This window comes from Harpia harpyja, chromosome 3, assembly GCF_026419915.1.
Source record: "Harpia harpyja isolate bHarHar1 chromosome 3, bHarHar1 primary haplotype, whole genome shotgun sequence".
NCBI lineage: Eukaryota > Metazoa > Chordata > Aves > Accipitriformes > Accipitridae > Harpia > Harpia harpyja.
The window spans coordinates 65,142,172-65,152,489 of NC_068942.1; the positions used below are offsets into that span (position 1 = coordinate 65,142,172).

At 41.0% G+C, this 10,318-nt stretch overlaps 1 long non-coding RNA gene across 1 annotated transcript; it reads right to left on the reverse strand.

Annotated features, from left to right (window-relative positions):
- Window positions 1-2,942: 2,942 nt before the first annotated feature.
- Window positions 2,943-8,508, reverse strand: LOC128139903 (uncharacterized). Its single transcript, XR_008234549.1, has 2 exons — window positions 6,819-8,508; window positions 2,943-4,186 (listed from the first exon to the last, which is right to left on the reverse strand). It is a non-coding gene; the product is annotated as an uncharacterized LOC128139903 (long non-coding RNA).
- Between the last annotated feature and the right edge of the window lie 1,810 nt (window positions 8,509-10,318).

The window sequence follows — 10,318 nt, forward strand, 5'->3', positions numbered from 1 at the left end:
TATTCTTCCTGGAATGACTATAAGGAATAGTTGGATAATGATGATTGGGCAGAATTAATTTATTAGTCTTACTCTTTTCTGCATTGTCATCTCTTTTCCATAGCTTGCTATGGTGTAAGGAAAAGATCTGATTCCTATTAAGCAAAAAAAAAATCCCATTGATTTCTCTAGGTGCTGATTCAGGTTCTGTGCACCATTTTAGTCATAACCTTGTCAGGGTCCTGATCACAACAATTGGTGCATTAAGCAATACAAATAGTGTTTGAATGCTGAGAGTTGGAACAGTTGCTGAACTGACAAATGAATCCTCAGTTTTTCTATTCTTCAAAGATCTTGTAATATAGGGCTGGGAGCCATTCAAAGTTTCAATGTTTTGCTGGCTAATGAAAGCTTTTTACGGCTATATGGTTGTGTGTATGTGATGGTATGGACCAACGAAAAATATCAGCCTTGTTAGCGACTCTGAGTCCCATCTGCATTCTGCAGCATGTAGCTCTTGTTCTCTATGTGTCTTTTGTAGTAAAGTATTTGAATTCCTACTGTGAAGTCACTCTTGGAGAAGGAGAGAAACTGATACTGATGCAGAGACTAATGCATCTGCCTTGAGGCTATTCTTTGTTTTTCTTTTTTTTTTTAGCACAGCTGGCCTAGCCCAGCAAAGGGAAATAAGATGTTAGAAAAGGTAAATGGTTTCTTCATACGTTTGTTTTCATAAACACAGAGGTCTCCCTCTTATGTGCATTACTGAATAATGCCTTTTCCTGTGACTAGTTTAAAGATACCTGCTAACACCTCTAATCTCTGGCAAGCAAACCTATGGGAAAGAGTGAAAGAGTGATTTATGTGGTGCTTCTTGAAACTGAAGGGCACTCACTGGGTTCATCTGGGGTTGCTTCCATCAGCCTCTATGTAATTAACCCTCATTAATATCTGTGTGAGACCAAAATCAGCGCCCCCCCGCCATATTGTTATAGTAAAGGGCATTTCAGATACTCTTAATTTGGGAGAAATGTAGGAAGTGATTAAGTTTCTTAGTGGAATACTATAGCAGGAAATATGGGAGACATTGCATGAACATAGACGTGCATGGCTGGTCAAAAATGAGTGTTTGCCTGGGGACTGATTGTGAATATAGACGTTTTCTGTGTGAGCAGCAGGAAGGAGTAAAATCATGTGGAGAGGATGAGAAAAATGAAGAAACAGCTTGCCAGAGGGCATGAAGAGTGACACCGAGAAAGACTTTGGAGGTGGAAGGCTAGCCAGACAGGTGAGTCTCAGCTCTAGAAGGAAGTGACCACCTGTGGCTTGGGGTTCTGATGTGGACAGAATTTCACACAGTTTTGTAAGTAAATCAATAAAACCTCAAATGTGGATGAATGGCTGCAGACAGAGAGCATGGAAGAAAAAAGACAATGTACAACAGGAATAGATACTCTTTTTCAATGAAAATGCAGCATTTTGTAAAATAGTCTCAGTAGCTTTTCCAGTAGATAAATAAGCTACAGCATTTGAAGAATCTGAAGTTAGTGGTAGATTTGGGTCCAAAATGAACTTCTGAAGTATTTGTGAATATGTGCATTTGGCTCATTACTGGTCAAAACACATTAGGCTAAATTCTCAAAGTTCAGTGACATCAGCAGAGCAGACAGTGCCAAGGCTTGGTAAGATCAGGGTTCTAGAGACAAATGCATTTGGATGTAGTTTGTGTACTGAAATGGAAAATTACAGAATTAAAATGTGTAATTGCAAAGGTAATAAGATGAGAAAGGAGACTTCCAAGAATAGAAATATATATAAATTTTTTTTTTTTTTTTAATTTTCCAACTTTCTCTCCCTTACCGGCATTGACAAACACATCCTTGAACAATCCATGGTTTTCCCTCTTGCTCACAGGGCAGGGTCACAAAGACCCAAAATACATTCCTCTGCACTCCAACCCCCATCCATCCTCTCCAAACCACAAAGGCATGTGCTCAGTGATGATTTCTCAGTGCCTATTTCTCTTTTTCAGTTATGGTGAAAATGGTGTGACTAATCATGACAATGTAAAATACAAGAATTCCTTGGTTGCTAGTACAAATGCTTTAGTGGAAAATACATTTCACCACTGACTGGAACAAAAATACTAACCCAGTCTGTGATACATCAACCCCTGTTACTACAGTACTGTGTGAGGCTCAGGGATGATATGCTCAACAGAAGTGCATATTCTGCTATCTTCGGCAGTCTGTCAAACTAATACTTCAGCTCCCTTCTGAGAAGGCATGTAATGGGAAGGAAGATCTCCAGCAGATCACGCAGGAAATCAGCCTTTCCAAATTCCTCTGAGGAGATGCCGTCCCGGAGAAGATGGTTGGAGCTTCGTAGAAACAAGCAGTGGACAAACCTTGGGTTTCCTAACATCCAGTGTTTTCTCTGACTTGGCTTTTGGCTCCCTCTACTTCCCCATCTTCTTCACCCTCCACTTGGACTGTCCTCTATTCTGCTTCATTACATGCATAGAAAGCTCCACTCTAAGGCATGTGCAAATTCAGACGAAACATGAATGCTGCCTTGACAGCATGGGACACGTGCTGGATCTCTGTGGGGCAGGATGGAGCGTGCTAGGCAGGAGGTTACTGCCAGACTCTGCTCCCAAGCTCTCACCGAATCACAAGGTTACAAAGTTCCCTCAGGTGGGTTTCCACAGTCTTCAGGAATAGCATGTAATGGAATTACCACTTCTCTAGTTCCTAGTTTGGGATTTCCTTCTGCTCTGCACTGTTCTTTTGCATACTCCCCTGTGAAAGGGTACATATCTTCCTGCATACAGATTTTAAAAATAAAGGGTATGAAATAAACATATGTCTTCAGCAGCTCTTTAGCACTACAATGCATCATCACATCGATCTTAAAACCCCAAAGCATAATTATACGCCTGGAGGAAACTCTCAAAAAGAAAATACTTCTGCCCACATGGATTTTTAATGTAAATCACATCAATTACCATTTCATAAGCAAATACACACAGCCCTTTAAAAGTCCTCAGCACAAAGGAAAAAATGTATGAAGCCAGGTTAGGAGAAGCACCCTGTTAACTGTTTGTATAGACTAAGAAATTAGCAAGATTCATGGAAAGGCTGGGTGTTTATGAGTGTAACAGGTGCCCTGAGTCATTAGCTAGTGAAACTGAAAAAAACAACCCACAAAACCAAAAACAATACTGAAGGATCAAACTCCTCCAAGTTTCACAATTTAAACTAATCTCCAGCTACCTGGCATTAAAAACAAGACTTCTTGTTAAGACTCAATTTCTTCAACCTTCTTTTGCAACCTCCATTACTAATTGGTGCTCAAGATACATGCTGGACTAGCTGGATTTTTTATTTGTTTCCACCTGCAAAGCCTCTCCCTATCTTTAATAAATTACATTCTTCTGTCCTTTGCATGGATGGCTGATCATTAATACTGATTCTTACTAAGCCTCTACACACACACACACACACACACATATATTTACAATGTGCAAATTACTTTCATTTTACTTGGTGGAGTTATAAAGTGATCTATTGAGGCATGACAGTGTGTGCATGTTGTAAATAATTCAACAGTGAAAGAAGCTGCGTGAGCCTTCAGAATAAATATTGCACATCACCTAAAATCAGATCGACATTTGATTTCACTTCCTTAAAATTCTTCAGGTAGCAAAACAGATATGACTGAGAAGTTTAAAAGTACAGTTGAGCTAGAGCTAAAATGTTTTATCTCCTTCCCCTCTAAGCCCACTTCTCAGTAAAGTCTGAGACTGTAAAATGTTTTACTTGCTAAATAGCACTAGATTTTTGAAAGTGTGATGACACCTTAGTACGTTTGAGTTCACCAGAGAAATCATGAGCATTCATACTAGCCAGGTATTTTATCAAGGCAAAGAAAAGATTTTCAGTGTTTTGGATTCTGTGGTAATGATTTTCTTGTTACAGCTTTTTTAACAGCCTATAAGTAAGAAAAATAGCAGCTAGGATACTTACCTGTTGTAAGCTAGCATTTGAAAATCACCGGTGAGCACGCCAATGCTCAGTGTCAGTTGGTCACAAGTAACTCAGTGTAATCCCCTCCACAAAGCTCTGAGCCAGGGGCACCGTGTCAGTGACAGCAAAGCCCAGTCTGGGTTTCATGTAACTCTACTCACATTAATGGGTTCATCTGCCTGTTGAAACATGGGAAAAAGGTATCAGACCCTGGCCATGATTATTATTCTGTGAGTGACTTTAAGTGGGTTTTTTTTTCTGGATGACTGGCTTGCTCAGAGACTTGAGGATGAGCTGAAACATTTTTCTCCTCTTAGGACTTGGTCCAGGGTCTGTCGCAGCCAGTGAGCAGCAACTCAGAAACACTGAGAAAAGCAGAAGGGTAAAGAGATTTTTCAGAGGAGGTGAAACAGGGCTTTGTTCAGGAAGGGTACTTGATGTAAACATTCAAGAAAGAGTAGCAGTGTATGTGCTTGTTAGCTTCCTAACCACCACAAACCATGCAGCAGTGCAAATCCCGAGGGCTGGGGGTTGCTGCATTCCCACCTCAAGCAAGGGGGCATGACAGGACGTCTGCCAAGGCAGCTGAGGCAGCCGCAGCACATGGTGGGGTACGCTGTGCCAGGCACGGAGCAGAAGGAAAGCAGGAGGCAGCCTCGCTCTGGAAGCTTCTGATCTGTTCTGGGGGGGACAAACCCAACAAAAACAAAGCTGTGCCCTTTCACTCAGTTTTCATGGCAAAGTCACAGCTAAGCCTCTGGAGATTTTGTGGTTTTGCTTTGCATATAATTAAGAATACAATAATTAGGATTAATTTAAAAACTGAAAATCAAATTTTAAGGCTAGTTAAATCTTCCAGAATACTTGCCTTTTTTGTTTTTAATTAATTTGTTAGAGTTTGGAAGGCTAAGATAGGAAATACGGTTCAGTTACACAATAGAGTGCTATGTAACATTCACCTCAATGATCTGATTTATTTCCAGCTTATCAACCATCTTGATAATTTGGGCAGGAAAAGTATGATAGATTTCCAACAGTGAGAAAAACAAATTGCATAAACCACAGCCCATCTCTTCCTTTCCTGTGCACAGTCAATGCCAACAACATAACTAATTCTGTGAGACTCCATCAGTCACAAGGCTAAATGCAACTCGGTACTTTTTTTAAATGATTGTGAAATGGACAGCAGATCAGTTTTCTCCAGATAAACATTTATTTAGCTGTACTGTTACGCTAGTCCAAAGAGATCTGAGATAGATATATATATTTGTGTAGCGAATTGTATAAACTATCTTCTGTCAAAAGCTGTGGAGTGGTTATATTTTACGATGACTGTAACAACCTGTCTGATGCCCTGATGCTCTGCCAGCCTGTTATGAATTGGCCTGGCTGGTCACTTCCACATGGACCCAAGCCAGCTGGATATGGGTAGGATCTGCTCCTCGGGGTTTGCTGGTAGCAAGGTCCCACCAGTGTCCCAAGCCTCAGCAGATGAGTCCCCTCACGCTCCCTCATAGTTTACCTAGGCTGTAGACTATGTGGATATCTCATTTCCCATCTGACCCTCTGCCCAACCCTCCAGGAGGAAGACACCCTCAACAGTGCATGGTTAAATCAGTGTTTCAGGCTCATAGGATCTGGCCTGCCCTCTCTCTCCTCAAGGCACTCCTAATGTGCAGTGGCAGCTGGTTACCTGCACAGAGTAGACTCCCAAGTCTCTGAACAAGAAGCTCCACCAGTAATGCTTCCACCTCCTTGTGGATGCAAGTGAAGAAGAAAACCATTGTTCCAAGGAGAAAGACTCCTGAGAAACTGAAAGTCAGTAAAAAACTCAGTTGGTCCCAAGGGCGACCCTTTGAGCAGGTGCTGGGCACCCTTCCTGAGGATGGCAGCTGTGGAGCAGGTAGTATAGGCCACCCTGGGCACCAACAGCCAGGTGCTCAGTGTACAGGTCAAACAAGAGCTGTCGGTTTGCTAGAGATGTATCCCACTCTGCCAGCCTACAATGACAGAATTTTTCTAGTGGCCGCTGATGGCAGGAACGATTCTTCTTTTAATCATCACGACAATTTCCAGCCCTAGGGAGAGGTTTTAGACATCTCCCAGGACCCTTCCTTTGCCCACAAGTGAAAGTACCATGGTTTTAAGCATGATCTAAAGGCTTATGAAGAGCAACTAAAGCTCAAGTTTCTAATGTTCTGTTTCCGAATCTGTTCTGAACATAACATTTTGTGTGGCATATTTAAATGTATTGTGTGTTTCTGTGGTCAGTTTGCCAATACCTGAAGTGAATATGATCTTCATTACAGTGGTTTTTTTGAGCTTTCCTTGCCTAACATATAGTTGAAACATTGGATTTTCCTTTGTTACCTTCACTACAGAAAACATATAGTTCAGTAAAGCTAAGGCTATGTAAAGTCACAGGAAATCATTTTATGATGTGAGCACAGGCAATAGCCGAGAGTTGTTCCTTCCCATGCTTGAGAGAGGTAATTATGGTATTTCAGGATATATAGTGACAGATTGACAAAGGTATGCTTTTATATTTATCCACAAGGATAATTTAATACCCACTTCTGAGCAGAATGCCTCTGTGTATTCATTTGCATAATTGGAAGAGGCTTGCCACATCTAGCTGCATTTTTACTTCCACTAATGCTAATCTTCTTTTTCCTGTAGTCTGATTAAACTTTGTAAATATCTTCGATCAGAACTCTCCAACACTCACAGCCCACTGCTGTCAGTAGGGATTGATTCATTTGAGGAAGCTGGTGTTGCTGACCCTTAACAATACCATTTCAGTTGCCTGACCTTGCTGATAACAAACTCCGGTGGTCATCTCCAAAGAGTGGTATTATGTCTTGTGTCAAAAAGGACTTTAGGTACTGGACATTCTGCACAGGGAAATTTTATTTTCTTGTCACAGGCAAAAACGTGGCCTGTTGTCACCTACAAGAAAGCAGTAAGTACAAACAGATGCTTAGCAGCAGCCCAATTAATTATACATTTTTTAATTTCAAGTTACCCCAAAGCATGTCTCTGGATTTACTGTTGGACCACTTTCTTTCATGTTTAGCTGCCTCCTCACTCCACTGTTTCCATGGTAACACCTCTGAAACATTGCTTCTTTCTGAGGAGGTGAAATGTAAAGTGGCTGGAATATTTGAGTGTTTAAATATTTAAATGAAAACAACAAAAAGATGGTGGGGTGAGTCAGACATGACAGGTAGGTGACACCCATAATGGCTGCTATTAAATTGGACCATGAGGCAGCACTACCTTTGCTGTTCTCCTACTACAAGCTGAAAAGGGCAGCCAGCTCACAGGAGCTGTGCTGAACCTGGGCTATCCTGGTGCTGAGACACAGCTGAGCACACTTATGACCGAGGCTAGCTGAAATAGCCTGCTGCTAACCTCTGCAAGGAGTTGGGAATAGCAAAGGAGTTAATTTGCAGGAGTGCTGTATTTATTATTTGCCAGCGATAAACATTTCTTGTTAAAATCGGCAATAACTACTAACTGTCTTAGTATTTTACTGTGAAGTCTCTTAGGAAGTTAACATGGCAATACTGTAAAAAGGGCTCCTGCCAATGCTTGAAAATATGCTGTGTGCTTTGACCATGACTTTTCATTAACGGTAATGAACATCACTTATCTGGGTTTGGAGGAGGCTGTACTGTAGGTGTGGCAGTTTTTGTAAACTTAAAGGGAGCTTTTATGGCGGACGTTCTTCTTAAAGTACTGCAGCTACAGCGATGTCTCTCCTGCTACGCTGACCCTTTTCAAATTCACACTACAAGACTTGGTCTTCAAAGCGGATGTAGTGGTACTCATTTCCCATTTTAGCTTGTTTCACTCACTCTTCCGATCCCCTTTGATTAAGGTTCCCGTTTTCTGCTCCCACAGATGGCTACGCCTAGCCCATTTGCTTAGAACCATCTCCCTGTTCTTGTGTACCAAAGCTCTCCCTTCCTTCCCTTAAATGCCTCCTTAGACAAACACCTTTCCCCTTGCTGTTCTGAACCTGGACTCTGAACCAGCCTTCTCTGTTCTCCCCTCTCTTGTCTGATCATAATGGGGAGCAAATTAAGCCTCCTCTCTTATCTCTTCCACAGGAGACAACATGAAACACCAATGAAATAAATGACCTGAATTCCTCATACAAAACACTCCATTGAGCACTGTTCCCACTCACTTCATTTCTCTGATTGCCATTCCCTCTAGACTATCATTTTACATGATTTTATACACTGAATTTATCTTCTCAGGGCAAGGTTGTTTTCTTCCTACTGTCTATAAAGGAACATGATTTCTACGAGCTTTACAGAAATAAATGGGAAGAATATTCTTCCCCTTCTCTGATTGACAGCTACGATTCCTCTTAGCTTTAACATGATAGGTTTTCAATAGAATAAATTTTCTTTTTTGAAAATCTGTGGTCAGATGAGGGGGAAAATTCCCAGAACTCTCCAAGCTCTGCTCACTAACAGTGTTAAAAAAAGATGCCAGCCAAAGTAGGAGGTGTAAATTTTCTTAACGTTATTCACCATCATTTTATTTTAAAAGCTTTGATAAGCAGTCAAACAGCAATTTCAGTATCACAATGGGTATTAAGTTTCAGAGCAAGCCCACTCAACATTAGGGAGAGTTGATATTGCCTTAGAAAAGGGAATGAACAGGATGACCTCTCTGGGTTCCTTCAAGCTACGTTCTACAAGTCTCTGAATAAAGACAGTTCTCACCTTTTCAATATTGTTGTTTCAAGGACATCAGTTACCAGGACATACATTCCTGCACTCACTTATATAGCGTTTGGAGTCTGCAGTTTGTTTTTTCCACAGTCACTAAGGATGAATGCTTGTTCTTCTTTTCTTAATGATTTTGATGGACTAATCTAATGAGGGAAAGGAGCTGCCCTGTTGAATTGCTCTCAGCTACCCCAACAGGACTTTCATTGAACCTCTTCAGCCTTCAGGCTTTTAAGCACTGGCACCATCTGAGGCTTTTTGTGTGTGAGAATTCTCCACAGCTTCCTCCTGTGTATTCGTAAGATCACAGCAGCCTATGGTTTGGGCTAACAACACATAGCTGTTGAAAATTTTTCTCACTGTAATGAATCAATTTTTGCTTAGTTAATGATGCTTCTCATTCTGAGAGACTAGCAAAGGGTTTTGGAAACAGATCCCCATAGGTATGAAAGCTGAACAGAAGTGTGGTTGATTGAGGTATGTGAAGATGCCTCCTCAGTAGCTGTTTTGAATTTCACTTATTTCACAGACATACAAAAACTTTCCAGAAAGAAAACAAATGGAGAGCATTTTACAGAAATGAATTTAGTTTCTTTATCTGGGAGAGGAACGAGATTATGGAGAGCAAACAATGGTGTTGTATAGTGATGGAAGAGGGTGCTGCAGTTAACCTGCAGAGCTTTGACCATGCAGAATCCCTCATGCTTAGCATAATGTCAGCTAACCTCATTCCTCATAGTTATAGGTAAGCACAGTCAAATTTCCCCAAGCCTCTGTGAATAAGGGTTAGAGTCAATACTAAGCTCAAACCCATGCATAGATTTAATGGGGAGATTTGAAGAGGAGGAAGGAATTCTGTTTACAGAGAGTGGAACAAATGAAAAATTTAAACCAGGACTAGAAGATCAAGAGGTGGGGAACAAAGTCATGTGGAGGAAACAGAGGGAAAGAATAGGGAAGCACAGAAGTAGGCAGAAGTGAAAGTAACTGAGGGCAGAGAGGAATAGAAAACCACTGGCAAAATGTAAAACCAGTAAAATCAATTGAGGCTGGGATTCAGTGGAAACAGCAAGCTTGAGAAACTGAGAAAGACAGAAATGGTATGTGTGTAGGGGAGGATATGCAGTGTAACACAGTCCCTGTAATTTAACCCCCATTTTAGTACGGCTTTATGCATGTGCATGAGTTCTTCAAATCTGGCAAGCATTTAAGCAAATGCCTATATCCCTGAGAAATCTAGTGGGCGTTAAACATAGATGCTGTGATGAATTTGGAGGGCTTAGACAATACTGATTTAAGGAGACAATTATTGAGGTTTTTCTAACAAACTCCCCTTTTTAGGTAGATATTGATTGAAACCTTATGGGCAGAAAAAGAACACATTGAATCCTACTGATATGCATAATGTCTCTCATTCTGTCCTGCAAGAAGACATTTTGGTGGGCTTAGAGAAATGAGGAGAGCCAATGCACTTAAATTAAAATGTGTTAACAGCACATGTGGGACATCAGGAGTCAACTGATCTTATTCTCTTGTAGCTTAAAGTAGATCACATCAAGAGCC